The following is an 18,423-nucleotide window of genomic DNA, read 5'->3' as shown; positions in this document are numbered from 1 at the left end:
CTTGCCGACGAGGTCGTCGTTTATTCGCTAGCGTAAAATTTAATTTATTACAAGAAAACATGGCGGGATTTCGTCGCAGACTTAGAGTTAATTAGAACCAATCCTCGAGAATGGTATTTTGTTAGGCAACGGGATTTTGATACGTTATTCGGTTCCAGAGCTCGATGCCTTACGTTTCGGAGAGATATCTGCATAACATTTGAATAGTTGGAAGCGTGTAGCACGTAGCTATTCAAGAAGGCAGAGCGGTATTATGGCTGAATGGTGTTCTAAAGATAGATAAATGTACGGAGTTCTCTAAAGTTTTGACTGTATAATGTATGTAATTTATTTCAATATCAATTGAAGCTAGATTCTAAAAAGAACGCTAAATGTTTTTAGTAGAATTACACTACAGTCTGTCCAACAACAAAATCCTTGACAGTGATAGATGTGTCTGTCATTTTAATTTCAAAGTAGTTTATTTTATTTTAGGAAAAAATAAGTTTTTATTTCTGTAACAAGTGTTTACTTCAAAGTATTGTGTGTCTAATCGATTTATTTTATTAAAAAAAATACGGTATGTGTTAGTACAAAACAAACAAGGGTGTATTTTAAACAAAACACCAAATACCAAAAAAAAATATAAAAAATATTTCTTACTTTCAAGCTCAATCAACTTTCTGCATTTACTATTACATTTATCAATATAACTTATGTTAAAATTAATAACTTATGTTCAAACAAAAAAAAAAATATTGCAAAAGAGTAACTAACTCTGAGCGTGGGGTAGGTAAAGATCTTGCTCCGCGTTCCTGAGTGGATAAGTGTGAGATGGCCTTTTTTGAGATGCTGATACATGCTTACGTATTAGGTAAACGGATTCAAATATAAATAAGGAAGGAAGAGTTAATATTTTTAATTTTATAAAAAAGTCCTGGCAATGAGTTCTGCCGTTTAGTCCCGGTGAATATCGAACAGCTCTCTTCTGGAGCTTGAAAATGCGATCAAATTGAGTCGCACAACACGTACCCCAGAATGGAAGGGCATATCTGAGGTGCGACTCAAAAAGTGCATAATAAACAGTTCTAGCCACTGACAAGTTAAGCTCCTTAGAAAGAGATCTTAACGCAAAACAGGCAGAGCTTAATTTTTTCGACAAAGCTTCAATATGCATGTCCCATTTCAGAGAATTATCTACAACAAGCCCTAAGAATTTTACAGATTTTACGACGTCAATGGTGGTATTGTTAAGTACAAAAATGCAGCGAGTTTTTATACGACAAAGCTTTAGTTTTAGAAATGTTGAGACTCAGGAGGTTCGAATCGCACCAAGATTTAATGTTGATTAAGTCGTTTGATAATCCTATGAAGTGCCGTGACGATCTTGTTGCTCCAAGTGAAGCTAGTGTCGTCCGCAAAAAGACATATTTTACCACTGATGTTTATGTTAGCAATGTCGTTAGTAAAAAGAAGAAACAAAATAGGGCCTAGTACTGAGCCTTGTGGTTAATTAACGTTCTATTGGTTCGCTAGAAGACAACGTGGTATCCACCCCCACTGTACTTTATCTTTGAAGATACCAATATAGCCTCGACCATTAAAGTTCATATTTCCAACTCGAATTATTCCGTGTCTCTCGTCTTCCTCTCTTCTCCGCCTCGCAATCTTTGGCGCGTAGGCGGTGTGTCCTGACCGACGCGCCGCCACCGTCTGCCGCCTCCGTATCGACCGTCGCGACGCCGGCCGCGGGCATTTGGCGGCGTCCCCGCAGCCGGAGCGGGCGCTGGCGTCGCCCGGCGCCGCGCCACGCTTCAGTCGCCGCCGTCTCGAGCCAGCGTCATCAGGTGTGCTCAGGTTTAGGGCGCCTTGGCGGGCTTCTCGCGCTTATCGCGGCGCGCTATGCTATCCTTTGTTCGAGGCCGGAGGGGAAATCAAACGCCGCACCGCAGCCGAGGATCCTTCTAATTGGTAAGTCGATAAATTCGTGCATCGTGCGGTTTTTATGGGGTCGGGTTGGTTTTATTGTAATGGCACCCTGTTGCGTCTCGGTCTAGCTTAATGTTTGATTCGTCCAGTTTAAGGAAGGTATATAATTTAATACGTTTTATATTCTTTTTTTATGTAGTATCCTGGTCCAATTTTAATAATCCTTCTTACTATAATATACAGGGTGTCTCAGATAAGAACCCTTGCTACAGGGATCGCGTTAAAATTGGCCAAAATTTGCGCCTTACTGAATCTAAAAATCTGGTTACTTGGGAAAATACAGGGTGGTCCGAACTGTATTCCGGAAACTTGGGCAGCATATTTTGCAGAGAAAAATAAATAAAAAAGGTCGTATAAATGTATGTCCTAAAATGCTTACTTTCGGAGATACAGGGTGTAGAAGTTTCATTTTTATTTCGATTTTTTTCTAAATAAATTCTGAAGTTACGTCAATACTTTGATGAAAATTGGTGTCTGGGAGTTTTTTGACAAGAGAAATTTGGGGATTTTCATGTCCATATGACTCCTACTTGTAGAGGGCGCCACCTACATATTTTTTAACTGGTTTGAAGAGTAATAACTTTTCGTCCCTACCTGTTATTGTGAAAAAAATATATATTTACGATTTTTTTTACATAAAAAGGTCTCTTCGAGTAATGTAAAAAGTATTAATAAAAATCGCTAGGAGTAATGGTTCTCGAGATATTTGGAATCTAAATTATCAATACCTGTCATCATTGATATAGATTAAACATGTTGACTAAATAGTTATTAGATTGAAATCATAAATTTGAAATGTTTTTGTGTCAGAAGTTCAACAAAAACTGTTTTATCGTCATTTTTTCGAAGAAAAAATTATGATTAATTTAAAAATTAAAAAGTTCCGAAACTATTTATTTCAGTCAAATAACTATCTACCCAAAATGTTATAATATAATTTTTTTTTGTCAATTATGACGTGAATTGAGTTCCGTTCTAAATATCTTGAGAACGGCTGCTTAAAACACATGTAGATTACGCCCCTTACAAAAAGGAGTCAGATTGACATCAAAATCAAATTTCTCATCTCAAAAAACTCCCAGATACCAATTTTCAACCAAATATTTACGTTACTTCAGAAATTATTTGGAAAAAATCGAAATAAAAACTATACCCTGCATCTCCGAAACTAATTTTAGGACATATATAATAATAATAATAATAAATAATGTTTATTTAAACTGATCCAATTACAAAGTATATACAAGACTTATACATAACTTACGAATACAAAATAGTGAATAAACATAATATCCTCTTAAGGTAGAACCTTGTCTGAGGAGTTTTATTTCTACAACAATAACTACAATATTTTATTCTAAATTCTTAAACTATATCTAAATGTATCAAATTAATTTATTTCATTGTCCAACACTTAAGCACGCTAAAAAACAAGTTATTACACAGCGGTCAGATATTGACATAGGGTAGATTGCAAGTTCTAAGGCATATAAGATTACATTATTTTTTTTCAAATATTATATTTATTGTGAATGGTTTTTAATATTTCACATTTTGCTGAGTATAAATGTATGCATTTCGGTTAATGTTCTACCAAGTATCCATTCTTTTAATCTTTTTTTAAAAATATTAATGTTTTGACAATTAACAATTTCTTTAGGTAAAACATTAAAAATTTTAGGTCCTACATATAAATGACTTTTTTGTCCGATAGTTTTATGCATCCGAGGTACATTAATAGTTAATTCGCGTCGACGTAGTGGGTATGAAAGTGGGATTAGATTATTTTTACTTCTGTTGCTGAATGTTATAGATAATGTATTAAACCAAAATAATTGTTTAGCGTCAAAAATGGCTGCTTCTATGTATAAGGCATCAGAGGGATATCTATAGTTTTTATCGTGTATTATTTTCAGCAACCATTTCTGAACTATATTTACACTTGATAATTGATTTTTGCTTGCTGAGCCCCAGGCCACAATACCGTATTGTAAATGGCTCTGAGCTAAAGCAAAATACACATTTCTTAGTAATTCTATAGGAATTACACTTTTTAAAAACTTAAATATTACAATAAGTGATCTTAACTTTTTAGTCACAAACTGAATATGATAATTCCATTTCATGTGGTTATCAAAGATGACTCCAAGATACTTAAATTTGTTTGTTGAGCTTATTGTCACTAGCTTATTGTTATAAGTTATATCTAAATTGAATTTTGGAAGAGTATCTGAATAGCAGGCAAAAGGTAAGAAGAAAGTTTTCTTAAAGTTAACAGTAAGAAGATTATTATTAAAGAAATTGCACACTATTTCCATTGATTTTTCTACTTTTGCTTTCAATTGATTCCAACACGTTGATCTGAAGAAAATTGCTGTATCATCAGCATAACTCAAAATGTGTGCATCGAGTTTCAAGTTTAGTAACTCATTAATGTATATACAAAAAAGTACAGGGCCCAGTACAGTGCCCTGAGGTACACCATAGTTGACCACCCTTTCTCGCTTTTAACACCCTGGATGGACACGCTTTGCTGTCGGTTATTTAGATAGCTTCTAAATAGATCATTGGTCCTTCCTCTAAAACCCATATTCATTATTTTATGTATGAACCAGAATTTTTTTAATTCATTTTTAAATAATTGAAATTTTTGAAATACAACAATGTAGAACATTAATTATTAATTCATTAATCTAATGGTAGGTAATTATTCTAATGGCATAATAATCTTTTATTATACGTGATGCTAGAATAGATTCTCATTGAATTTAGAGAAGCTCAGCGCTTATTATGCAGGTGGTTTGTATTCGATAACCCGTTATCGTAATTGCGTGCTAGCTGCAATGGTTTCGATTACATTCCGAATACATACACTAATTTATAACTTTTAATTTGATATTTTATCTCCCATCGCGTCGGTAGCTGTCCTACTTTATTTAGTAATATGAAAAATAACAGCTCAGAATATTTGTAAATTTAATTTAGGAACTCTGTTTTTATATAAAAAGATGACAGATTTATTGCTAAGATAATAAAATTAAAAAATAATCAATGATAAATGGCTCTCATGACAAAAAATATTATGCAATAAATTAATAAAAATAGAAATAATGTAAACAAACCGATGTTAGTTAGCCATTCTCAAAATTATTTAGAATCTGAAGATTATTGTTTATTTACTTTAGATTGTACAAATAATGCAATTTTAATTAATTTAAAAATTGAAAACCTTGATGTTTCTTTTAATTTAGATACAGGGTCTAGCTATAGTGTTTTTCGAGGTGTTTTTTTGAAGACAATGGCGACAGCTACCACGCCAACCTCAACCGAAAATGTCGGACATTTGCGCGAGTTTGATCCTCTAAATTCCGACTGGTCAATATATAAAAGACGAATTAAAAATTATTTTTCGGCTAACGAAATTAAAGACGCACTTAGGAAAAGGGCAATTTTATTAAATCTTTTAAGTGAAGATGCCTATAAGTTGGTGTTTGATCTATATTTACCTGAGGAACCAGAAAAAAAAGGGTACGATGTGCTTGTAAAATTAACCACCGAACATTTTAAGCCCCCTTCTTCAATTTTTGCTGCAAGATACAATTTTTATCGTGCTGTGAAAACTCAAAACGAAAACTCTCGTGAGTGGGCAGCCCTGTTACGCAGCTTAGCTTCACCTTGTGACTTTGAAGCTGGTCAACTAGAGTTAATGTTGCGTGACATGTTTGTAGTGGGGTTCAATCCTGGGCCAGTGCAAGATAGGCTCATGGAAGAAAAGAAGTCTACCAAATTTGTAGATATGATTTATATTGCCGCAGCAAAATCTGCAGTAAGAACCTACAACAATGAAGTTTTAGTCAAACAGGAGTCAGGCTTACTTTAATTTATATACATATTACATCACATTATGTATGAACCAAAATTTTTTTAGTTCATTTTTTAAATAATTGAAATTTTTGAAATATGTAGCACATTAATTATTAATTCATTAATCTAATGGTAGGTAATTATTCTAATGGTATAATAATCTTATATTATACGTGATGTTAGAATAGATTCTCATTGAATTTAGAGAAGCTCAGCGCTTATTATGCAGGTGGTTTGTATTCGATAACCCGTTATCGTAATTGCGTGCTAGCTGCTATGGTTTCGATTACATTCCGAACACATACACTAATTTATAACTTTTAATTTGATATTTTATCTCCCAGCGCGTCGGTAGCTGTCCTACTTTATTTAGTAATATAAAAAATAACAAGTTCTGAATATTTGTAAATTTAATTTAGTTACTCTGTTTTTATATAAAAAGATGACAGATTTATTGCTAAGATAATAAAATTAAAAAATAATCAATGATAAAATGGCTCTCATGACAAAAAATATTATGCACAAATTTATAACGCTCTTATTATTATGGAGAATAAATTTAAATATAGTCAAAAAATTAATCATATTATTTAATTTTTTGTTTGTTTTGACGATTTACCTATACTAGCTTGTTGCCATCAATATCATGTTTAAATATTAATGTAATCAATTCAGTGTACCTAGCTCCTAATGAATTTTATTTTATTCCATCCATCCTTCTAGCCTTCTAGAACCTTCTGAATTATTTAGTATAACACAACAAGTGACCTATAAATTATTAATTTTCCTATAAAAGAAATGATTGTTTATGTTTCTGTTTGATACCTTTTTAGCTATAATTATTGGAAATTTCGTAAATTATTTTTTTAATAAAGTATATCATTAATATTCTGACTAAAGTATAATTTCACTTCCAAAAATAAGAATAAAATAGCATAAAATAATGGTTTATTTAATTATTTGTTATTTAGATCTTGCTAAATAAATGAGAACTAATTTTTGTACGCTAAAATAATTAGATAATAACTATTTGTGGTAATAAATAAATTATTAAGTGAAAAAATAATATTTGAAATTTTTTTTTGAAAGGAAAATCTGAAATTTTTCAGACTGGTTTGTGAATAACAACGTAAAGCTTGTTATTGATTAATCAAACCATATACCCTCTAAATCACAACACAGCAAACTTAAACTATATTATTTACACATAAATATATCAAAAAGAAATATTACCTTATATTAAATATTCGACTTTTCCTAATTACAACCCTGACTAACCCTTAAATAATAAATTAGGGCAATAACCATTTTCGGTGTTGGGTTACCTAGGACACCTGGGAATATATTTTAAGACACATTTACTGTAATATAGGGCACACCCTTTCATGTTTGTTCGGCTTCGTCGTTTCCTTGTAAATTCAAGGTTTTTTCCTTTTGCATGCTTCTATGTACGTCAGCGGAGCTTACGTCACAAATGTGGGCGTTATTGTTCATAACTTAAAAATTGAAAATAAAATTAAGTTGAAGGAAAATTTTCAGTCAATTTTGTCGAGGAATATCTAGGAAATTATTTTTGATATATACCGCACAATAAAAAAACGATGTCACAGACGGCTGGGAAATGACAATCGATGATAATTTTGGCCAGGCTAACTACTTTACTAAACATGTCATTCCAAAATGGTATTTTTCCAAAATGTCTTAAGATGGCAATAATCATTCCTCTGGATAAAGGAGGAGACAAAGATCAAGCTTCTAACTATCGCCCAATTGCACTCCTTCCAACGCTATCTAAGATCATATAAAGGTTGGTTAAAAGAAGGCTGGTATCTTTTCTGTTTAAGTACAAAACACTTACTGAACATCAATTTGGATTTCTAAGCAACAAGTCCACAAATGACGCTATGTTTTCCCTCCTTAATAAAGTTTACTCCAGCCTAAATAACCTACATCTAATCATTCTACAGCAACAATTTTCTGTGATTTTTCTAAGGCGTTCGACTGTGTAAATCATAAGATCCCAATTAATAAACTGCAGCACTATGGGTTCAGGAGAACATCTCTTGAATAATGGTTTAAGTCGTATCTGAGCAACAGAAGTCAACTTGTGAGGGTGGATACCACGTTGTCTTCTAGCAAGCCAATAGAATGTGGGGTACCTCAAGGCTCAGTACTAGGCCCTATTTTGTTTCTTCTTTTTATTAACAACATTGCTAACATATCAGTGGCAAAATATGTCTTTTTGCAGACGACAATAGTTTCACTTGGAGCAATAAGGACGTCACTTCATAGGATTATATCAAATGACTTAATCACCATTATTGGTGCGATTCGAACCTCCTGAATCTCAACACTTCTAAAACTAAAGCTTTGTCGTATATAAACTTGCTGCAGCCTTTTGTACTTAACAACACCACTATTGACGTCGTAAAATCTGTAAAATTCTTAGGGCTTGTTGTAGACAATTCTCTAAAATTTGACATGCATATCGACGCTTTGTCGAAAAAATTAAGCTCTGCCTGTTTTGCATTAAGATCTGTTTGTAAGTAGCTTAACTTGTGAGTGACTAGAACTGTTTATTATGCACTTTTTAAGTCGCACCTGAGATATGCATTTTCATTCTGGGGTACGTGTTGTGCGACTCAATTTGACCGCATTTTCAAGCTCCAGAAGAGAGCTGTTCGATATTCACTACGACTAAAAAGCAGAACTCATTGCCAGGACTTTTTTAAAAAAATAGAAATATTAACTCTTCCTTCCTTATTTATATTTGAACCCGTTTGCCTAATACGTAAGCATGTATCAGCTTCTCAAGAAAGGCCATCTCACACTTATCCACTCAAGAACGCGGAGCAATATCTTTATCTACTTACCCCACGCTCTGAGTTAGTTAAAAGTTCAATATTACATAACTCGAAAAAATAGATTCACAATCACCTGCCATTTCGCAAATCACTGAAATCTGATTTACTAGACAACAATTTGATCTTGTAAACACTGGTCTAATGTTTGCTATTACTATATTTAGTATAAACTTACTAAATATTGTTTAATCTTATTTTTATTTTTTTATTCTTTGACATTGTAAACTTATATAAATATTTATTTTAAACAATAAAACTGACAATGTAATTTGTATACTTGTTTTGTATTCTCTTTTGTTTGTTTACTTTAGGTACCTTTGTTTACAAATTGTAAAATTTTTTGACAATAAAGGCATTTATTTTATTTATTTATTTTATTTACTTGCTCATCTCTAGTGCACACACACACAATTTTTTTTATCACTGATATTTTGAGAAAAGTGCATTCTTAAAATATCAGTAATAAAACCTTCGTAAAGACACTTCGGGGACATGTGACTGTTCAACTTTAAAAAAAGCACCACATCACACAAGCATGACGCGAAAATTATCATAAACGGTAAAACCCACATTCATAGCCCAACTTTATTATTTTTTTAGATGAAAACAAACAAAAAAGATAAAACATTCATTCCCTTTTCTGTATTACAACGTAACCGTTTCCGACAAACATAAATTTAATATGTCTCTAAGTTCGAAATACTCACAAAACAGAACAAATATAACAATATAATTATTTCAAAGTTGTTGTTATTTCCCTTTCCTCGATGCAAAAAGCGCTTTATTTAACTTTTGCGTCTTTCGGCGAACGCTTTGTAAAAGCGAAAACGATCCAAATATCAAACTAAAACTGGAAAAGTGGCATTGTTCGACTGGAGCGTGGAAAGTTCATTATTTCCAGTGCGGTTACATGGCGATGCCATGAATCATTTATGACATTTTTGAATGAGCGAAGAAAAGAAAGCCGCTCTAGCGATGTCGGATTTTTCAAAGGAATTCGCTAGATTTAATATGGCAGCGGAAAACTAAGAAAAATCAGTTAAATTATAGAAAGAACTTTGTAAAGAATCGGTCTACAATAAGTCTTATACAAGAATATAATCTTGCCAAGTCGAGCAAAATTTAGATGGAAAAAAACGTAACGGAGAAATTTTTGGTTAAATTTAAAGTGTTACATTTTTGTTATTTTTAGCCCAATTTTCATGAATTTTTTAGCAAGCTGTATATAACTATATCAACTTTATTTCGTAAACTCAGTTTTTTTTTTAACTTTAGTATTTGGCATATTATACTCGGTTAATCGAGGGGTTATTTTTTTACCCTAACTTTAAAGCACCCTGTGCAATAATTCCGTGTGTAAGTTTTCCTAAAATATAATTTTTCGGTCAGAACCATATTGTCTCCTAAGCATTTTGTATTTTTAGATCATGTCAATACGTCTTGGTTCATTTTTAAGAGCGAAATATGAGCTTGCCACCAACAATTTGCAATTTTTTCAATTATTATTTCTTCTTCGAAGTTATTTTTCAATTGTACAAGGCGGCTTTGGTGATTACTGGGAAATATATACAGTACGTCTGTCCGTTCTGAGGCTACGGGGTATCCGTGAAAGGGGAAACGATATTATCTCGATGTTTTTCGTAAAAAAATAGACGACGCGTCCCATCAATAAAAATTCGACAAATTTGCAAGGAGCCAATAAAATGAGTGGGCGGAGCGATTTGCGGTGACGCATTCGTTAAATCGACGTATAAAATATATTGCTGTTTATTTAAATGTTTTTTGTCCGCATTCCTTTCATAGATACAGATCCAGCAGACGTACTGTACTACTATGAACTGTCCATCATGTTCGACGTTTGGCAAAAGCTGGTCAGGAGGGTTAGAGGCTGCAGCAAGCAGTACCAGCTTTATTAAATGAACTTCGCTTAATCCTTAAGCGCCCATACATTATCAAACAAATTGCGCAACACAGGCTGTTGCGCAACGGGTTGCCAATGTATGGCCCTGTTTAGTGCGTTGCGTAATTGTTTGGTAAGTTTCAAGAATGTTTTAATTCTTTTGTGCAACGGGACTAAAATTAATTAACTCAAATTAAAATTTTAACCGCGTTTTTTGTAAAAAATAGATAAAAAATGGCACACCCGACTGCATACGGCTTGTCATCAAAGCTTTACTAAACAAGACTGATGCACACCACTGCTTTTAGTTGCATAAATTTGGCGCTAAATTTAAAAATGTGACTAAACCATGTAATTATCAATTTCGCCCCCGGTTATCAATTTCGCCCCAAACTACGGTATTAAAAATCAAGCCGTCTAGCCTCTACCGATAACTGACTATCCACTCGAAAACAAACACAGATCATACAGATTATAAACTTTGTTTTTTCTTTATAGTTTTTCGTGGTTCCGATTTTCGGAATCGGGTACTAGTTACAGTACATCTGCTGGATCTGTGTGTATGAAAGGAATGCGGACAAAAACATTTAAATAAACAGCAATATATTTTATACGTCCACTTGACGAGTACGTCACCGCAAATCGCTCCACCCACTCATTTTATTGGCTACTTGCAAATTTGTCGAATTTTTATTGATGGTCGCGTCGTCTTATTTTTTACGAAAAACATCGAGAGAATATCGTTTCCCCTCTCACGGATACCCCGTAGCTACAGAGCGGATAGACGTACTGTGGGTTACTAGTTTGCGCACATAGCACGCCCACTTATGGCCTCTAAAATTGTGCACAGCGCCTGACCGGCACAGTTATTAGAGAGATATCGGAAACCCGAATAGCGTCATGCAGTATTTACGCGTACCTTATCATGGTTACGTTATGCGCGAGTCAATTTTTAACGCAACACCCGCTAATAACGTTACCGCCTGACGTAATTTGCGGATCAATCACACCAAGCGCTATTTCTAAATAACGTTTAAAAATTGCTTAAATGGGTATGTGCGGGTACATTTGACAACAGAGGCCGGCCGGCGATCGGCGATATCTTTTATTTTAGGTTGTGTTTAAATTAGGGAGTTTTCGTTGCTTTAAAAAAAATCAACGGTACGGTTAACGGATACGTAACCATAACCGCTATTTTGACAGATAAAAAAACAGATCTGTATTTTTCAATGTTGTGTTTCTACTGCGCTAGTGCGCATGCGTACCGCTATGTTAACGGCTTTGGCTAACGTCCGTAAAATATCGGCAGTTAGCGGTTACGATATACGATAATCGAAATTGAAATGTCAAAATTGTCAATTAGCGTTAACCGGAATTGCAATTTGTAAGCAACGAAAACTCCCTATTGTTTTGAATTATTACTTTAGTTTTATTAGGTAATTTGGTATTTAGGTAGCTGGGATTAGTTTTAATTAATTAAATATGGCCCAAAATATGGATTCCGCCTCTTCCAATATTAAAGAACCTATAAAGAGGATTAGGTTTAGAGCAGATGACACCTTAGCCCTTCTAAGAGAATTTGTTGCTTGTTGCCCTAAACCCACTGGCAGACGTTGACCAATGAGGCACTGGAAATAAGCACTTTAGCCCTTTAGTTTTAAAATACCTAGTAAACAAAACAATTTCAAAGTTTTAAATTCAAAGTTAGGTTAAGTTTAAATAGCGGACGCGACGCGAACAGAATTCATTCCGATCCGATAACTATAAATGAAGAGAGACTGGGAAAGTCGAACAAAAAGAAACAACCAGACTGGTTTGACGAAAATCAACCGCATATACAGGCTTTGTTGGAACAAAAGCATAGAGCATATCAAGCCGTCACTGCAAATCCACATAATCCAAGACTGGTAGACAACTTTAAAGCAGCCAACAACACGACGCTTCGAAGAGAACTGCGCCAAGTAAAGGATAACTGGTCGTCACAAAAAGCGAATCAGATTCAAGTGTACGCCACGCATCACGATTATCGTAAATTCTACGAGGCTGTAAAAGAAGTATACGGTCCAACTAAGAACGTAAGCTGCCCAATCATGGCACAAAATGGCGAACTTCTAAAAGAAGAAGAACAAATCAGAAATCGCTGGAAAGAACATTACAGCCATATCCTTAACCAAGAAAACAACCCCAATATGGAAGCACTAAACACAACACCTCAGTATAACAGCCTCGATGTATTAGACATCCCAATAACAGAACAGGAAATAAAGATCTCCATAAAACAGCTTAAAAACAACAAATCAGCTGGCTGTGACGCGATTCCGGTGGAAATCTATAAGTGTGCAAGTAAAGAACTTATTGGTCATCTTAAGGCTCTCTTCGATGTCGTATGGGAAAGCGGAGAGGTACCTGAGGACTTTCGCAACGCGAATATAGTGAATATATTTAAGGACAAAGGAAGTGCATCAGACTGCGGCAATTATAGGGGAATTTCGCTATTTGCTATCGGCGAAAAAATTTTTGCAAAAATAATGTCAAACCGCCTGCACCCATATATAGAAAAAATCCTTCCAGAATCGCAAACGGGTTTTCGTACCAACCGCGGCACCGTCGATTCCATATTTTCGATCCGTCAACTACAGGAAAAAGTAAAAGATCAGCAGTCTAAACTTTATGTTGCATTTGCATTCATCGATCTAACGAAAGCCTTCGACTCTGTGAACAGAGATGCGCTTTGGGCAATTATGAAAAAGTTCGGAGTACCCAACAAATTTCTTACAGTGTGTAAAAGCCTCCATAACAACAACAAGTCAAGAGTGTCACATCATGGATCACTGGGCGATCCATTCCTAACAAATACAGGAGTTAGGCAGGGATGTGTCTTAGCGCCTCTCCTATTCAACATATTCATGGCAGCGCTCTCCATTATAGTGGACAGCAAACTGCAGGAGAGAGGATTGGGCATTAGATACAGATACGACGGCGGTCTGTTCAACATAAAAAGACTCAGGGCAAAACACGTACAAAATTCATCACAGAACTTCAATACGCTGACGACTGCACTCTAGTTGCAAACACGGTACAACAATTACAAGAAATGTTGAACACATATACCTGGGCATACGAGGCTTTGAGCCTTAAGCTAAACATCGACAAAACTAAAATCATGTGCACTCACCCGGAAGATCACAACAATGCTATAAAAATCGGAGAAGAACTATTGGAATATGTGGCGGAATTCAATTACCTTGGCAGTTTGATTTCGGAAAAGGCCAATATTGACTCTGAAATTCAGCACAGGATTAGTAGCGCCTCAAGGGCATTCTGGAAATTAAAAGACAGGGTTTTCTACAATCATACTTGAGTACAAAAACAAAACTTGCAGTATACCGAGCAATTATAATCCCCACCATGATATATGGGAGCGAAACCTGGGTGCCTTACCGCCGACACATGAACGCATTGAACAAGTTGCAACAGAGACACCTTAGACAACTCTTAAGAGTCCGGTGGTTCCATCATGTCTCAAACGTATCGGTCCTTGAAAAATCTAACTGCGAGAGTATTGAAGTCATGGTCACAAAATCCCGCTTAAGATGGGCTGGTCACGTATGCAGAATGCAAGAAAACCGCATACCAAAATCTCTGCTTTACGGTGAGCTTGTGGACGGTAAGAGGAGGCCGGGTGGACAACTGAAAAGATACAAGGACATTTTCCACGAAAATTTAAAGGGAATTAACATGCAGAATGAGTGGGAAAAAGCAGCTCACAATAGAACTCAATGGAGAAGGGTTGTAAACTCAGTTAACAGCGGCAACCAAAAAGTAGAGAGGCAACAAAGCAATGAGATTTTTGAATGTCCGGAGTGCGGTAGGCAGATAACATCACGTATCGGGCTTTTCAGTCACAGAAAAGCTCATGAAAGAAAACGCCTTGCGTGACCATTTTCTTTATGTGTGTCGAATACTCGTCAGCGAGTAACGGCTGTATGTATGTATGTATGTAAATGAAGAGAGTTAATACCACCTCACGTAAAGGAAATAACACCTGGCCTTATTAACGTCCATGCAAGCTATTCGGTTTAGCGATATCTCTCTATCACGCTGTTTATTGTTATTTTACGCGAGTTTATTTTTGCGCACAGGAAATTTTACTCGTTTGCACATCGTCATAAAAAACAATTTTTGTACCACGAATTAGGGATAAGATTTTTATCTGTATACATATAGTATATCTAATCTGTGACACAAAGTTGCACGAGTGAATTTTAATTGTCTTGGAACTTTTTTAAAAGATAATCCTTGTTCACTAATATTTGAAAACTAGAAAATTTTTTAGTATATGCTGCATTATATAAAGATGTCTTTTTATTAAACGAAAATCAACACAATGAAAGATTTTTTTATTAAGGGTAAATATTATTTTAAAATACAATTATTCTTTTAGATGTCTTTTGATGAGCATTTTAATTTTATTTATGAAAATATTAAAATTCACTAATTAAAAATAAGTCTTTCAAATAAAACAAACGCAACATAAGTTAATTAAAAAAGGCATGGACACTAAAATATATTTTATTTTATTTTACTTTGCAAACGTAACTTCAGAAATAAAATTAAAATATTTATGAAAGGGCTATCCCAAGTAGCAAAAAGAAATTCTAAAAGGATTGAATTATTTTATAAAAGTCGAATAGCGTTGTCTTAAGGACTGCTTGATTTTATTAAGCGTTGGTTTCGACCATTCTGTTTTTTAATAGAAGTTGTCATATTAAATTATTTTCTAGTGGTTTTTACAACGTATCCTATAACGCATTAAACGATAATTTCTTTTAGTATGATATAACACTTAATAAGACAATGCTATATGATAACAAACATATTATTTTATTAGACTCTTATACTCACGATGTAAGAGTTCTATAATATTCATATAACTAGTAGTCACAAGATCATATATTAGTTACTTAAACTTATCTTATTAAAGTTGTATTACGTTGTATGATAGAATGTTTTATTGCGTTAAACTACGGTGCTGTATACAACACCAGTTATATAGCCTTATATGATAAAATTGTGATTAAAAAAATAAATTCGCTGTAATATCTACATTATAAAACTAGTAATGTATAATATAACCTCATTTTAAATTGAATGGTATACCTAGTTATTAAGTTTGCTATTGTTTTTTTTGCAAAAGTAATATCTACGTACGAGTATAATCAATCACAGCTATTATGAATTCTGGACAAAGTTGGAAAAAAGTTAACAAACGCAGTGGTAGTTATAAAGAGCATGTAAGAGAAAACTTCTCGAAATTACGGCAAATAATCCCCAGAATTCCCTGGGTTCTCAAAAGCCAAAATCTCTCGGGTTGTCTGGCTTCTTCAAAGCATTGTTGCCACGTTGATGTAAAAGTTTTACTATAGTAAATGTTTGTATTGTTTTATTGTTGTTTTTCCTTTATTTAAGTCCTTAGGTTGCCGCTCACTCGTTGGGCACGCATGAAATGCATTGCGTGCATGAATCCATGAAAATCTGATCATGTTTGTTAGTTTAAATACTAATCAAATGAGATTTGGCAACATCTATTTGTCACAAATCTCAATATGTCCAAAATAGTTCTATAGTGCCTGGAAATTCTGCGTAATGACAGATATTTATCCTATACCGTTTTATTTTACAACAAAGACTTATTTAAGGGATTCATTTATAATAAAATGGTTGCATTGTAATTCGCTATGTTTAAGGCAGAATTTTTGTATGGCCTATGGCCGCCATTATATGAAGCAAAATTAAAAACATAAAAATAAATTGTAAAATGTTATTTTTGAGAACTATTTTATGATAAGATTTCCACATAACAGTAATAAAGTGTTTACTTAAATTAAAAACAAGAATTTTTGAAAATTTTATTTTATTTTATTGTTTAAATTTATATGTAAACCTTAATCGAAATTAAAGCGCTTTAATTTTTTCCCAAATACATACCTATAATCTACCAGTAAAATTTTCGGTGCAACAAAAATTGTCCCCACTTTTCAAACCCTATTAATGATTTTTTAAATTACATATTTATTTTTTTTTTTTTTTTTTTTTTTTTCGTTTTTCATTGTTTGAGTAAAGTCTCCTTTTAACAATCCACATCCTCTAGACTATTTTACAAGAGGAGAGGCATAATTCCAGAAAAAATCCCCCAGGAATCCAGAGGGAATGGGTAGAGGGATATTTCACGCCAGAAAAAAAATGGGCAAAAGAAACAAAGAGCAGGGGCGGAAACTAAATAAGAAAAAATATATCGTACCCGTGTCCATGAATAAAAACAGGTTGGTTCAAAGAAAAAAAGGAAAATTTATAGATATAAGCAAATAATAAGATATTTTGATTTATTCTCTGAAACTTTTGTCTAAAAGATTTCCTTTGCGTGGTGTTATAGTAATATTTAAGTATATTTTGGTCATTTATTTATTATTAACAAGCACTTGGTATTTATTGTATAAGCACTTGGTAATACCGGTATTTTTTTGGTACTTTTGGTACTAATTTGGAATTTTTGGTACTAATTTGGTATTATTTGATAATAAACTAGTATTATTTGGTAATAAACTGGTTTTATTTGGTATTAAACAGGTATTTTGTTGGACATCTGGCAACGCTGGATTAGACGCACGTGGCGACGGCCGGGAAGCTGATTGCATCATTTCTAAAATTTTTGGTGTTGACCTATTTTAGATGAAGTATTTTAAAGTTTTTATATTTAGTGTCCAAGGTAAAGTACCTACTTAACAATAAAATATACCTCGTAATATTACACATACTTAAGAATAATTACTTGTGTTTTGAGGTTAGGTTGCTGGCCTATTTGAAAAATAGGTTATTTTTACCCGATATTAATTGCCAAGCTTGCAATTTTTCAATGCATAGCGTCATACGAAAAAATGTCAAGAAATTAAAGAACTCGCATCATGGAAACATAATATGGATCTCGTTAGAATTTCTTATTTTTCTTGTGCATATAATTATATTTTTGAGATAAGCAACAAATAGGGCAAATAACAAAAAAACCAATTACTTTTTATGTCTAGTTTTTATTTTATAAATTTTTGAAGTATCGATTTAATGGAACCTTTGAATAAGAAGACTAAGGAAGGAGCATAATGCTATCCATGTATTCATGCATGGTGGGCGGAAAAAGCTCTCTAGGGTGGGGATGCTTGACAGTTCTGTTTGACGATTCATTTGACACATTTGAATTTGATTTGAAATTTTGTGGATTTGTCAGTCTTTACGGAGCTTATTTTATGTTATTTATTATTTATTCTACTACTTATAGTTGTATAAAGGTGGTAAATTTAGATGGAGATTGTGGCAGAACTTAAATTAACAGTGACATTATCGCGATTTATCGAAAAAGACTCTAAAATAGTTGGTTGTGTAGCGTGCGGTAGATCTCGGCATAAATTGAGTGAAATAATGGAACAACTTTTTGCTAGTAAGTGACAATATAATATACATACGTGTAGTAAACCGATCATTTATGAAATTCACTTAAATTAACTAATAGGTCGCGTTCATCAGGACAAGTTGATCAGTGAGCGATATGCCATCGATTGGTTGTACTGCTGAACGCGCTTTTTAGCATCCCTTAGACAAGGAACTCTCTTTCCTTGTCTAAGGTCTATAAATCATAAGTAATGCATATAGTCTAAGTCATAAGTAAAGCATATTAAATTGTTTTCACACTTTTTGGCACAAGTCGAGGGAATTAGTCAACCGAGAACAATAAACAAAATGGTTTGGTTTCGTTTTCCAAAACATTTTGTGACATTT

The 18,423-nt window shown here is 33.7% G+C and overlaps 1 protein-coding gene across 2 annotated transcripts in view; it reads left to right on the top strand.

Annotated features, from left to right (window-relative positions):
* The first annotated feature begins 1,730 nt into the window (after nucleotides 1-1,730).
* LOC115886062 (leucine-rich repeats and immunoglobulin-like domains protein 2) overlaps nucleotides 1,731-18,423 on the top strand; it is a 194,227-nt gene continuing 177,534 nt past the window's right edge. For both annotated transcript variants that reach the window (XM_030905118.1, XM_030905093.1), the window contains exon 1: nucleotides 1,731-1,950. The gene's annotated coding sequence lies outside the window, so the exon portion shown is untranslated. The remainder of the gene's footprint in view (nucleotides 1,951-18,423) is intronic.

Source organism: Sitophilus oryzae, unplaced genomic scaffold (genome assembly GCF_002938485.1).
Source record: "Sitophilus oryzae breed Bouriz unplaced genomic scaffold, Soryzae_2.0 scaffold_1122_pilon_pilon, whole genome shotgun sequence".
NCBI lineage: Eukaryota > Metazoa > Arthropoda > Insecta > Coleoptera > Curculionidae > Sitophilus > Sitophilus oryzae.
Note: the sequence above shows the minus strand (reverse complement) of the source record. Positions and strands in the feature narration are given on the sequence as shown.